The 15,794-nt window shown below is 35.2% G+C and overlaps 1 protein-coding gene across 4 annotated transcripts in view; it reads left to right on the plus strand.

Annotated features, from left to right (window-relative positions):
- Positions 1-15,794, plus strand: part of pcdh1b (protocadherin 1b) — a 285,146-nt gene that overhangs the window by 16,625 nt on the left and 252,727 nt on the right. The window lies entirely within an intron of this gene.

The raw sequence follows: 15,794 nt of genomic DNA on the forward strand, positions 1-15,794 counted from the left end.
GTACCACAGCTCAGGGTACCAAAGCTCAGGGTACCAGAGCTCAGGCTACCACAGCCCTAGGTACCACAGCACAGGGTATCAAAGCAACGGGTATCACAGCAACGTGGTGTGGACTGATGACATGTATTAGGGGCTGGAACTGAATGAATGTCAAACCAAAGCTGCACTGATCACAAAGCATGCACGTCACTTGATTGTTTTATTTGTCAACCTTTTATTTTACTTTCAGTTCTGTAGTATGCTCTGAAGGAAACCTCTAACTTATCACTGATTTAAATGAAGGAGACAACATCACACTGTCTTATTTTATTTTATTTTATTTTTTATTCCTGATGGCCGTTTTCAGTTCAACAGTGTTTATTCCTGCCACTCAAAATTTAAACAGAACTGATTTAAGAGTATTTTGAAGTCGATGTGTGTGTGATAATAACCTTAAGACAGGAGAGATGTGCCTTATCGTTTGAGTTTTGCTCTAAAAAGACAAATAATCCTGCCACTGTTTTGTTATCTTTTGTTAGGCAAGCTTCAGGCTATTAATGTGTGAAGTTATCATAGAAAACTTTTTTTTTTTGCATAAAAAGAAGAACAGAATAAAGGCTGAATAGAATAATACACACAACAAGGCCAGTCGTGTAAGGTGAACTTATTCCAAATTTTCCATGGCATATTTTGACAGGCCTTTCAAAATGTCTTTAATTATTTGCAACTTGTTTAGTCCAAGATCAAGGGAATTATTTATACAGATTAATGGCAGGCAATTTTCCCGTTCGTTCTTAATCTTTAATGATTACACATGCAAAAAGAGCCTTCTTTTTTTGTTATGTTCATAAGTGAAGTGACTTCATTTAAATTCATAATCAGCTACCGACGTCTAAGTGTGCCATCGAACAGTTTTGAATTATTAAACGCAGGAGTTTCTGCCAGGCTGTGAATAATGTCAGATTTATTGTAAATAGACAGCTACTTGACATTAAAACTTGATAATACTCGTTTTTTTCTCCAGTACTGATCAAGAAAACCAAAAATTAACACAGTTTATCTCTGATTTTATTAGCAAACCTTTAAAGACAATCACTGGAGAATTTTTGTTTTGTTATGCAAGTTGTATATTGTGAATGTTAATAATCAGTAATATGTGCTGTTCCCTAATGCTGTTTTTGTTCTTGGTGATGAACATCTTAAATAGCTTTATATAGAAAAGGTTTTACTTCATACGTTCTTAACATTTTTGATACCAAAATTTGTACAGTTTAGGACTAACCAGATAGCTGCTTTGAAAGTGGCGTTTTGTACATTTGAGGTCTGGTTGCAAGACGTGTGTTCATATTTAAAGCAATATTCACTTGTGATGTTAATATGGAAAGATGCAATGTTAAAAGGATGTCCTGCAGTAGCGCTAGTTTATATATTCATGCAGCACATGCTTACAAGTTGAACATAACACGAGTATTTGCGTACTCTGTGGAGCACGCGTCATCTGTGGAACTGTTTAAAGCTGCAGACATCCCCACTTCTGTTTAATTTCTGTCATGTGTTCTGTGTTCTTTTGTTTATGTTTGGATTTGTATTTTGTATTTTTTACAAGCAAAGCAAGTTGGCTTTCAATAAAATTTTTGTGAAGGAGTTACATTGTGATCTTAATGTTAAGCAGAACCATTGAAATAACTCATCAGGGGACATGAATTCTTAAGGTACAGTATTTCATTTCCACATTCCCATGTTTATTTATGACATTGCCCTTCTGGAAATATCACATTATATCCGCATTTATCGACTGCCACCATGAAAATGTCTGCTTTTAAAAATGATAATAATAACTCGTCAGTTCCATTGAGCACAGGTCAAGGTGGAGTTGATAGCTTGACAAATATATAGATTTGTTTTCTTTTGTTTTCAGTACGCTTACTTTTATAGCATTCACATAATGCCAAAATGTCAGTCTTATGAGATAAATGTGTTAACACAATTAATATACCACATTCACAACATTGCTCCTTTGGGACTGAGCCAAACACTGAGTCATTTAGCTTTACAAATGCATTCATCTTTGTGTTTCATATGTGTTTTTGCTTCTCTCATCCATACCGCGCATCACAGAAATCAAATCAGGTGTGGAAAGGATTTAAGCAGTGCTAGTTTACTATGTCCCAGTGACCCTAGAGAAAAGTGAGTTGTATTGTACAGGTCCTGTCAATCCAACCTTCTATTTTTTCCTGGCCCATTCTTTAGATTCGAGGAATAGGATCAAGGGATAGTTGTCAAAGCTCTTGTTACGTTTTTTTTTTTTTTTTTTGTACTATTCGATTGGCTCCTTGTATGCCGGCAGCTAATCTGGGCCCAAAAAAGACACACACACATGCAGCCTTTCCTGCCGCTGCCGACCATTTAAATTCTAGCAGCGTCTGCGCTTCTTAAAAGCTGTCGATTTTGCCCTCAGCTTGCACCGTCACCATGGAAACGGACTGACCAGTGTGTGTATGAGTGTGTGTGTGTTGTATGCTGACTCACAGACTGCTCTGAGTGCAGGTGGGGGGAGACACAGAGAAAGAGAGACTGGGAGGGATCATAGATGAATAGAACGAGGACACAAGAAAGAGATAAAGGTGTTCATATTGGAAGAATCAAGCCTTTCATTCATTCTCTTCTATCATTGTAGTACTGTCTACTTTACATTTTCATAAAAAAAAACCCACTATAAATGCGATCATGTATGTTAGACGCTACTGTACCTTAAGTTTGTAATGACCCCTGTGACAGAGGAGAAGGGGATAATGCAGTCTTAAATCAGTTCCTTTATTTGTCTGCATAGCATTTTCTTTTTTGCACTGTAAAATCGTCTATATAGACTCTACAACCTCAATTCAGAAGAAAAAGTCGAGCCTTTTTTAAATACAATACAAATCAGGACTCAGAACTAATTGTAAGCTATCTTGTTTTTCAATTGACCAAATTACAATGCAAATATTTCCAGTGTTTTCACACATTCACACACAAGGACGAAATGCTTTGTGATGCTTATTTTGTATGCGTCAGTTTTTAAAATTAGAAGAAAATACATTGAAGTGTCTAAATCAGAGGTGCCTCTGAAAGTAGAGCCTACGGACCAAAGTTGGCCCATGGTAACCTTTCGTTTGTCCCGCCATCTCATCTGAAAAGAGAGAGAGAATGATGGGGAGTTGGTTGGGGTGAATGCCTTTGACAGAGATCGTCATTTCGAATTTATTCTATACCCTTTTGTTAAATTGAGGAGCTACAAAAAAGGCAACTAAAATTAAATGTTTCAAATGAATCAGACTTTTAAAATATAAATAATGTCACTTGACAGATGCACAAGACATTGCTGAGCAAATCAAGGAAAAGGCAGGAGCAGCTCGACTAGTGTATTCAGTATTGAGCTCCATTGCTTTTTTGATTGTTTAGATTGTTTATGTTATGATTACTATAATAAGTTGATTATAAAATGTAAAAAATTATACTGCATCATCACTTAATATGTTTTTAAGCAACATTTTGTAGTTATTTTTAAGCAAACAATTGAGGAAATTGAATGTGATACACTTTGGTATAATTAACTTCGGCTCTCAGCCCTCAATCAAGTTTGTTTTTTTGGGCACCCCTGGTCTAAATGATTGATTTTTATTTTATGACAAAGCTCATTAAATGTTAAGTTAAGCTTTTTATTTCCACAAAGACATTGGCAAATGAATTTATGTGAATCTGTAATATGTATTGCTAAGAATGGAATTTGAACTTTGATTTTTTTTTTTTTCAGTATTTAAACGTTTCAAAGCTTTTTTATTCACCTTTCAGATGCCATATAAATCTCCACAATTTCCAAAACATGTACATTTACAATTGGTTTTGTGATCTAGGGTCATATATAATCAAATAAAATTTTTGATTGCTGCAACAAGGTCATCCAAGTTACAGTTTTGAAACAGTCCATGATACGCAAGTACAATAATTGAATAATTCATGGTTTGGTGTAAAATGAACATTGAAAAATTTGCCCAATAGAAAAAAATCGTATTAATAATTAGTTTTTTTATCATCTGACTGGTCTGAACTAAATCTCAGTTTGTTTAGGACAAACAGAAGCCGCAAATAGCCTGTGTGACTAGCATATGTGCAATGGTACCATTTAAATCATATATTGTCATCAGGATGACATCTTTCATTGTAAGTCTATAGTTATTCTATCAAATCTCATTCTGCATGCGCTGCATCAGCCAAAGTGAATGTGCTGGATTGGCCCGCCTGCAGTCCTGACCTGTATCCAATTAAATATCTGCGGCTGTGGTTTTCCATCAACTGCATAATGAAATGATTCAAGAAATCCAGAGAAATTTCAGTCTGTTTAGAGCAAAGGAAGAAACTGCAAATAGCATGGGTGACCAGCATATCTGCAACTGTATCATTTAAATCATATATTGTTATCAGGATGAGGTCTTTCATTAAAAGTCTACAGTTATTAGATCAATTCTCATTCTGCATGTGCTGCATCAGCCAGAGTGTAATAGCTGGACCGGCCCGTCTGTAGCCCTGACCTGTATCCAATTAAATATCTGTGGCTAATCATGAAAATTGGAATCACACATCAACAACTGTTGACCATTGAGCATCTGGAGTGTTTTATCATGTCAGATTTGATAAAAAGTTGGCTTGTAAGACTTTAACAATTAGTATCCTCAATTCCCAAACTATTTAATGTTGTAATTAAAAGGAAAGTTGATGTGGCAACAGGTATACCAACTTGTTTGGAGTGTGTTGCAGCTATCAAAATAAAAACGACCTCATATATTTGCAGAATACATTGATTTGGTTAGTAAAAACTTTGGAGATCTTGTCTGCACTACAAAAAGTCAAATAGAATTACCAAATAACATTGATTTTGCATAATTTTACAAAGGATCCAACCCTTTTCAAAATTGAGGTTGTAGCATTTACCTTCAAAATCATACGTGTTTAGTCTCTTGGCTGTGGAAACTTCAGTCCGGAATTGTCGATTAGATGTCATTCCCTTGTCTCCATGGTTTAGAAAAACATGAGTTGGGAGATGAAACAAAAGGCTGTCCATTTCTTGTTCTCAGTCTTGTGTGATGCGGTCTTGTGACTGTAACTGTTACAGAGCGGGAATCTATTTTGTGAAGTGTGAAGTCAATTATGCAAAGCAGTTCTGTGGTCCAGGCTGCGGTACAGCAGCTGCAAGCCACCCTTTAGCAGTCCGTGACTTGCGTAGCATCTTTATCTCAGCGGTCTGTCCACCTTTCTCTCCTTTAAATAAGCAAATAAGCGCCTACCATTGCTTAGCGCTTAATCAGGTGGAACAAACTCGCCTGTAATAATCATGACTCATCAGGAGAGGATATAGCTGAAGGGAGAAAGAGGAAAAACAAAATTGTGTCAAAGGAACTCTGGAGGAATATTAAGCAAGCGGCTTCATTTGCATAATTCAGGTGTTGTCGTCGACAATGCAAGGCTAATTAAAATAAAGAGCCGTTAATTGATGCTGGCACCTTTTTCTCTTCTTTCTCCCACCTTGAGTTGACTTTTTTGACACACAGTTAAGCTAGAGAATCATTAGTTGTTTTTTAAGCCTAACACCTGCAAGAAGCTCCAGGCTGATAGTATATTTGTGTGCATTTTACAGAGGGGAAAAAAAAAATCACACCAATCTGAGTACTATGAAACTGCACATGTTCTTTGCATACAGTTTTGCATGTGCTTTTTTTAGTCATGTGCCAATTTTTATACAAAAAGGCTCGAATTACAGTTATGAGACACCCTGTCATAGTTTTGAGATAATTTCAGTGAATTATTTTATTTTTATGTTTATGCCAAACAATTTAAATTATGACATCATAAGTCAAATGAGATGAGGAAAATATGGTAGTCATAATTGTGAGATCATTTATAGATATGGAATGTGCTATAAGTTGAAACTGAGACCACAAATAAATGAGATTATTCAGTTAATCAGCTATGTGAAATGTCAAGGTAAACGTAAAAATTCACATTGAAATTAAGACATAAATAATAGACAGCAGGCCCGTAGCCAGGGGTGGTTGGGGGGTTTAAAAAACCTACCCCCACTCACAAAGTCCAGAATTTGACCTTTATATGTGCTCATTTAGTCCCATTTGACTGCTATGTCAGCATAAATTGGGAAAATTACTAATCAAAGAAAGCTTTAGGACAATTTTTTAAATTATTGAGTTAAGTTCACTTTGTGTAAACTTTTCAGTTTAAAATGCTAATCTCATAATATTATTTATAATAATTTACAGTTTAAATGCAAATTTGTAAATAAATACTTCGTAATAAAATAGTATGGTAAGCACCTTGTAGGAAATATTTTAGTACAGGGGTGTCCAAACTCATGTCCTGCAAAGATTAGTTCCAACCCCAAAGAGACACACCTGAACCATTTAGTCAAGCTCTTTCTAGGTATACTAGAAACTTCCAGGCAGCTTGTGTTGAAAGTTGAAACTAAACTATGCAGGACACCGGCCCTGCAGGACCAAGTTTGGACACCCCTGTTGTAATAAATCAAAAAGTGTGGTTATGATCACCATCCGACAAGCTGATCCAGCAAAGATTAGTGCTTAAAATGCCACTAAAATGCAGTATTATAACTTCATAACTGCAAAAGAACCACCTCTTTCAATAGGCTAGCTATGGGCTTGGACAAGTCATTGAGAAGAGTCAATTATGAGCTAAATTATTTTTATTATGGGATAATATCAATATCAGATTTGATTGTTTTGTTTATTTTTTTTATTTTTTTTATTTTTTTTATGAATCAAGGTTGAGACCATTGTCAGTAAAGTATTTGAAGTGATTATTATGAGATATTTTTTTACTGTCGTTTTTTATGACAAATCAATTAACTTCTAAATTACATGTCAATAAAGCACAATCTCATGGCAGTTCATAACTTTTTGATTTAGTGTCTAATTCGTATAAATTTGTAAGATCTCTTTCATACAATTTAGTATGATTTCCTCTTCCCCCAATGGTGGTTGGGTTTAGGGGTGTGGTTTGGTGCCAAACCTCCTTTTTAAAATCATACACTTTCGTACGACTGAACTCGTACAAATTAGCCACTTAACTGACAAAAAATTCATAAAACAGTTAAATTTTCTTGTGAGATCAGGCTGGTCCACATGTCACAAGTCAATTATATGAATCAGTTGCATTATATTATGTCATGATTATGACTAATTAGCTAAACCTTTGTCAAAACTTTGTTCTTTCTTTGTTCTGTCATGTGTGACCGATCATGTCTGCCATTGTACCCAATTTCCTTTGAGATTTGTTGTATAAAAGGGAAAAAGGAAGGATAAATGGAAGAAAGACAGGAAGTGGCAGTGGCATTTCTGTGTTTTGAGCTTTCCTCCAGGTTTTGTTGAGGGAAAGTAAGGAAGAAGTGGAAGGAAGTGACAGTGGCATCTGTGTCAGTGCAGTGCCATGAGTTTTCTTGAGAGAGGAATGGAAGGAAAGAAGACATTTCTGCCTTTTGAGGTTTTGCCGAATTCCGGATAGCCCTGTTAACTTCACTGCTCAATAGCGTTTGAGGTGTGAACTTAATGAGACACATTACTAAGCTTGTCTTTTTGTTTGCGCTGGCCCATGACACTCTGCTGTAATATTCTAATTAGCTGCCAGAGCCTTTCATAACATGTTTTTGCTAGGCTTTGTGTGCTTCACTTTTAAATTTGGAAAGCATTATTACCATGGAAGCGTCATTCTTCCCTTAACTTAAGATTCTGGCCCCTCAACACCAGTGTTAAGTGTATTTAATCACAAAATAACTTGTTACATGAAATGTTACTTTTCTACTGAAAAAGTAAAGTGATTACATTTTTAATTAATTTAATGGTATTTTCTTATACTTGCCTTAAATACTGTACATTATTCAACAGTTCTGTATAAATCAATTCATATATATATATATATATATATATATATATATATATATATATATATATATAAATTATACACACAATGACTATGAAATAAAATGGTATAAGCTAGTTAATGACAGTATAAGGCATACGATGACTATAAAATGTACGATATAAGGTAGTTAATGACAGTATAAGGTATACAATGACTATAAAATGTATGACATAAGGTAGTTAATGACAATATAAGATATAAAATTACTATAAGTGTATGATACAATGTAGTTAATGACAGTATAAGGTATACAATGACTATAACATGTATGATATAAGGTAGTTAATGACAATATAAGGTATAAAATGACTATAAAATGTATGATATAAGGTAGTTAATGACAGTATAAGGTATACAATGACTATAAAATGTATGATATAAGGTAGTTAATGACAATATACGGTATAAAATGACTATAAATATATGATACAATGTAGTTAATGACAGTATAAAGTATACAATGACTATAAAATGTATGATATAAGGTAGTTAATGACAATATACGGTATAAAATGACTATAAATATATGATACAATGTAGTTAATGACAGTATAAAGTATACAATGACTATAAAATGTATGATATAAGGTAGTTAATGACAATATACGGTATAAAATGACTATAAATAAATGATACAATGTAGTTAATGACAGTATAAAGTATACAATGACTATAAAATGTATGATATAAGGTAGTTAATGACAATATACGGTATAAAATGACTATAAATAAATGATACAATGTAGTTAATGACAGTATAAAGTATACAATGACTATAAAATGTATGATATAAGGTAGTTAATGACAATATACAGTATAAAATGACTATAAATATATGATACAAGGTAGTTAATGACAATATAAGGTATAAAATGACTATAAAATGTATGATATAAGGTAGTTAATGACAATATACGGTATAAAATGACTATAAATATATGATACAAGGTAGTTAATGACAATATAAGGTATAAAATGACTATAATATGTATGATATACGTTTGTTAATGAAAATATAAGGTAGAAAATCAGAGTACTAGAGTAATTGTATAGCATGTTAAATACAAATCTACTTTATAGTATTTCAATTAAAGAAGGTTTAGAGTTTATTTCTATTTCTATACGAGATTTATGTGGATTTTAATATTGAGCAAAGTAATTCAATTTCTTATTGAGGAACTGCATTGTAAGTAATGTGATAGTAATCTAAATACAATTGCAATGACGTAGTTAGTAATGAATTACTTTTCTGAAGTAACTTACCCAACACTTTTGTAGTGATACATCACCAACCATAGGCTTAAATCTGGGACAGCAGAGTCAGACGGGTAGATGGCCATCTTGATGCACACACAAAGGACTGTTTTTACCTCCCTGTAATCAGTGAATTCCTGAGAGTACAAATCACTCAGCGAAGGAGAATTACTCTTGCTAGTGAGCGTGTATATGTGTGTGTGTGTGAGAGAGAGACACAGTGAAGGCACGTGTGCAATCTCTTCCAGCTCTCAAGGGAAAGATAAAGGGACACGCATGCATAAAGGTGTGCGGGAACACAAAGGTTCCTCTATGTGGATCTCTGACGTTCCCTGTCAGAGCCTCTCTCATTAAGGAGCCTGTCTCTGGGCTCACAGTACAACCCGACATCAAGGTCGAACACATTAGCTCTCATTTAGCTCTATTATCTAGATTATCTGAGCTGATCTAATGATAAGTATTAGCAAAGTTCATCTTAGTGGTCAATGGTAAAGAACTAGCCGACTGTCAATTGTTGCTTTGAGTTGGGATTGAGGCCTCGTGTGCTGCCATATGGCTTTCTCGGGGCATATGTGTGCTATTATTTTAATGGCCTCTGATTAGTCATTAGTGTGTTAGGACATGCTAATTGGGAAATGTTTCCGGTAGGCCTTTGGGGTAGAAGGACTGGTGCGGCTGGATGGAGTCCAATGAACATGCAAGATTTTTTTTTTTCAGTGATTTTACTTTAAAGAAATCGAAGAAACAATAAATACCCTTGTAATTTCACATTACGTTTGTGTGGAAATATGCTTTAGAATGTTGAAAGATTTGTCTGAAGCCTCACAATGAACATAAACACTTCTTGAAAAACTTAAGAAGCCTAAAAGCTGCAAAAACATTATTAGCAGCCATTAGTCTGAAGTGTTTTGTGATTATTATTATGTATTTTTAGAAATCAGTTTCATAATAGTGTTTTAATATTATTAATGCTCAATTATTGCTTATAATAATAGTATAAAATCTAATATAAAACATTTTAAACAGAAAAACTATCTTGTTTTTCAACATTCATAATTGTTGAGCACTATGAAATAGAATTAATTTTGTTTGTATTCCATTTGTTGCATTCATTCATTCATTCATTCATTCATTCATTCATTCATTTATTCATTTATTTATTAATTCATTCATTTATTTTCCTTTGGTTTAGTCTCTTATTTATCAAGGGTTGCCACAGCAGAATGAACCGCCAACTATTCCGATATTGGTTTTTTTATGCAGCTGATGACCTTCCAGCCGCAATCCAGTACTGGGAAACATTTATAATACTGTTTACTATTATTATTTTTACCCCCTCAGCCTCTCTTTTATTTTTTCATTAATTCGTTCGTTCAATTGTTTGTTTGTTCGTTCATTCGTATATTCGTACATTCGTTTATTTATTTATTTATTTATTTATTTTGAGAACTTCAATTTAATAGCACAATTAAATGTTTATAATAAAAATCATGTCTTGTTAATTGACTTCAACTGTACTTGCTCTACAAGCAAGTGTTTGCATGACAACACAGACAAAACAGAATAATATAATAAGAAAATGTCAGTTTGCTACATCAAGCAGCAGAACAAGCTGTTTTTAACATCTAAAAATGAATGGAAGTGAATGAGACAGCATTCTTGAGCCAAAAAGATTCAAATGGCTGCGCCCGCTCGTACGCAGAGAATAGAGAATTCCCCATACGTAAACCCAACCATAACTAGGCAAAGGACGATAACCGTTTTCAAGGTATACCACATTTTGGAAAAGTCAAGGTTTTAAAACTGCCAAGATTTTCTGTAATACCGTTCCTTAGGTATGTGTAAAATTTTTATTTACATTTTTTTTTAGGCCAACAGTATCTCCAGCAGAAAAAAAAATCTAAAGATGATGTTTTAAATTGTAAAGAAATCTGTGTTTTTTGAAACAAATGAAGACAGCAGACGTGAATGATTCCTTTGATTTATTTAGCCTGACATGTTTACTGCTCCAAAATATTATACATTTTTTCAAAAACTAAAATATATTGTTTACCCAGACATTTAAAAAGAATATATTTTAGACCAGTTATCACAATACTGTGATACCGTGAAGCCGTGATATTTTTATCCAAGGTTATCATAACTTATAAATAATCTTATACAGGCCCATGCCTAACCTTAACTGCAAATTATTTCCAAAATCAGAGGGGAATAATATTAGGATAATAATCATGTAGAAGTGCATAAACCTAACTGTAAGCCTAAATTTAACATAAACTGTAACCAAATCTCTTAATTCTGATTAGCTGATTGGAATATTGTTCCAGGATCAACATAGTTAATCCAGGAACATGTGCTACTTGGTGAAATCAGGTTGGTGCATGTGGCTCACTGAAAGATGCTGAAAACATATGAAACTAGGGAAAAAAAAAATACTGAAATTGAACTTGTTTAACCTGAAATTTAACCTGAAGTGATTAAACCTGAAGTATTAAAACATTTCTACTGCATTTTTCAAGTAAATCCATGCAGTTTTTGTGAGCATATAAGGCTTTTTTCATAAACATAAAACAATAAAAATAAAACAATCCTAATTATTCCAAATGCTTGTTGTTATTCCCACATTAATTAATTTTAGACATTACATTAAATAGCAATCTGACCCCTGTCAGATCTCCAGATCTATAAAGCGAGCATATAAAGCTGTCCTCTGGGGTCTCTCTCAGGTTGATAAAGGCCCAAGCGGTGCATAAAACGTTTCTCTTTATCTCCCTCTCTCTGTTTCTCTCCCCCTGTCACTTTACTCTTGTGGGCTGTCATTGTTTCTGGGCGAGGTGTCGTGTGCCGTGTGGTGACTGCACTCTTTTGCCTGTGCGACTGCAGAATCCGACTGCTACTCCACTTCTCTCCTCCCCGGAGGCCCATCCGCACACCCTGGCATTGTCAGGCAACATCTGCTGAAATTACGCCTGGCTGTTTCTCTCCTGCGCGCACACACCAACACACACACATACTGACAGCGTCCGTCTTTATAGGTCCTGACAGTGGATGAATAAACTCGCTCAACTACTCGCTCAGACAAACACACACACACGCGCAGATGTGCTCGGCTGCGTGGACAGAAATTAGCCTCATAATCATAAAAACAAACATGAAATCCAATCAAACCCTTCATGTGCGCAGTCAACAGTTTAATCCTTTTATTTATGCATTTGCTAGCACTAAATTCGAAACAAAAAAAGGGAGCATTCGCATTTTTGAGTGCTTTTCACAGGGGGAACATCACACCAATCTGAATAATAATGCTGTTAAACTGCACATGGTGGCCCAGTGGATAGCACTGTCTCCTCACAGCAAGAAAGTCATTGTTTCGAGTCCCGGCTGGGCCAGTTGGCATTTCTGTGTGGAATTTGCATGTTCTCTCAGTGTTGGTGTGGGTTTCCTCAGGGTGTTCTGGTTTCCCCCACAGTCCAAAGACATGCAGTATAGGTGATTTAAGTAAACTAAATTGGTGTGAGTGCATGTGTGAATGAGAGTGTATGGGTGTTTTCCAATACTGGGTTGTGGCTGGAAGGGCATCTGCTGTGCTGGAATAGTTGCCGGTTCATTCTGCTGTGGTGACCCCTGATATATAAGGGACTAAGCTGAAGGAAAATGAATGAATGAACTGCACATTTGTATCATTTTAGGGTGCTTTCACGTCTGTGGTTCGGTTTATTTGCTCCTGAACCAGGGCAGCTAGCCTGATCTCACGAGAAAACGTAAGTATTTTACGTTTTGACAGTTTAGTGGCTAATTCGTATGAATTCGTACGATCTAATTCGTACAATTTACACACCACACTGATTGCTTTGGTCCGAACCAGTTGAAAAGAATCAAAGTGCAGTCATGATGTGGACAAAATCCACATCACTCATTGGCCAGATGTTATTGAATGCATTTCCTAAACTGCTTTTCGATTGGTCAGAATTAACGTGCAGGAAAATAGCAATGGAACTTCCACAAGTAAACAAACAAGCAGACACAAAATGTCGCTTTTTACTATGGAGGGACGACTGCGCTGGCGGATTATATCCCTGGTCATATTATACTATATAGTTATATATTGCCATATTCACACCTGCCTAAACCAAACGCACCAAGAGGGAAAACGAACTGTAGTGCGATTCAACTGAACTAAATAAGGCAGGTGTGAAAACACCCTTAAATGTGCTCGTTTATTCGTTTGCCAATTTCTAACAGAAAATAAAAGAAAGTTGAGTTCAGGTAAGTCAGAATTAGGACATGGAAAGGAATAATTGTGTCATAACAGATACTCAGTCATAATAGTGAGATCATTTCAGTTTTGTTTTCAGTTTTCACGTTTATGGGAAATGATTGAAATTAGGAAACCCTAAGACAAACACGCACACACAGAGGTGCCTGTCTATGTGGACAGAAATGACACTCTTAAAAATGAACATGAAATCCAATCAAACCCTTCATGTGCGCAGTCAACAGTTTAATCTGTTTATATATGCATTTGCTAGCACTAAATTCACAATAAATAAATAAATAAATGAAAAATTTCTGCGCTTTTTTTACAGGGGGGAAATCACACCAATCTGAATAATAATGCTGTTAAGTTGCACATTCTGTCCATGTATGATTTTTAAATGTACTTTTTTTATTAATTTACCCATTTCTAACACAGAATAAAATAAAGTTGTGTTCAGGTAAATCAGATTTAGGACATAAAAAGTCATAAATAACAGATATTTTATTAAATTCAATTCACCTTTATTTGTATAGCTCTTTTACAATGTAGATTGTGTCAAAGCAGCTTCACCTAAAAGATCATAGTAAATTGAAACAGTGTAGTTCATACTCAGTAGGTGTTAAGGGTGGAAGGACTGGTGCGGTCTGTATGGAGACCAGTGAAGATGCCGGAGTTTTTCAGAGCTATTTCAGTGATTTTACTTTAAAAAAATTGAAGAAACAATAAATACCCCAGTAAATTCACATTACGTTTCTCTGGAAATATGCTTTAGAATGTTGAAAGGGGTTTGCGTTTATGGGAAACAGTTAAAAATAGGAAATTGGGACATAATAAGGAATAATTGTGTCATAAATGACAGAAGCTCATTTCAGTTTCGTTTTTAATTTTTTTTTGTTTATGGGAAACAGTTGAAATTAGGAAACCCTGAGACAAACACACACACACACACACACACACACACACACACACACACACACACACACACACGCACACACGCACACGCACACGCACACGCACACACACGCACACACACACACACACACATACACAGGTGTGCCTGGCTATGTGGACAGAAATTAGCCTCATAATCATTAAAACGAACATGAAATCCTATCAAACCCTTCATGTGCGCAGTCAACAGTTTAATCCCTTTATTTATGCATTTACTAGTATTATTCATTCATTCATTCATTCATTCATTTTCCTTCGGCTTAGTCCCTAGTTTTACATAGCGGATGCCCATCTAGCTGCAACCCAGTACTGGGAAACACCCACTCTCACATTCACACACATACACTATGGCCAATTTTGAATTTTGTCTATTTAATTCACCTCTACCGCATGTCTTTGGACTGTGGGGGAAACCAGAGCACCTGGAGGGAACACATGAACTCAGCACTCGAACCAGCGACCTTCTTGCTGTGAGGCGACAGTGCTAACCACTGAGCCACCATGTCGCGATTTGCTAGCATTAAATTAATAAAAAAATTTATAAATAAATCTAATTTTCTGTGCTTTATATTGGGGGAAATTACACCAATCTGAATAATAATGCTGTTAAACTGCACATCCTATTCATGTATGATTTTAAATCTGCTTTTTTATTCATCTGCCAATTTCTAACAGAAAATAAAAGAAAGTTGAGTTCAGGTAAGTCAGAATTAGGACATGAAAAGGAGTAATTGTGTCATAAATAACAGATACTCAGTCATAATAGTGAGATCATTTCAGTTTTGTTTTTAATTTTCATGTTTATGGGAAATAATTATAATCAGCAAACCCTAAGACAAACACACACACACAGATGTGCCTGTCTATGTGGACAGAAATTAGCCTCATAATCGTAAAAATGAACATGAAATCCAATCAAACCCTTCATGTGCGCAGTCAACAGCGTTTAATCTCTTTATTTATGTATTCTCTCGCTCTACATTAGAAAAAAAGCCTTGACTTTGCACATCAATTACGAGAGTTTCAGTCCAATGATGTTCCAGAGATTTGCATGATGTGTGTTTATGGCACATTTAGTGTTACGCTTCACTGCTTCGCTCTTCTGCCTCATAATTTTTTCATTGTAAGAGAAGTGTGGAGAGGCAGCGGTGTGTGCGTGTGTGTTTCTGTGTGTGCGCACTTTTTACCTTTTGTCTTTACCTTGCAAAGCTGTTGCTTGGTCACCAGCAGAGAGAGGCCAGTCCCCTGCTGTCATGTTTTATGATTATATAGTTATTTCATGGCAAACATGAAGTCATATGGCAACATACTCTACATACAAAACATGCTATAACATTGGTATATAGCAGCTATATCATATATTATGTTT

Source organism: Danio aesculapii, chromosome 14 (assembly GCF_903798145.1).
Source record: "Danio aesculapii chromosome 14, fDanAes4.1, whole genome shotgun sequence".
Lineage (NCBI taxonomy): Eukaryota > Metazoa > Chordata > Actinopteri > Cypriniformes > Danionidae > Danio > Danio aesculapii.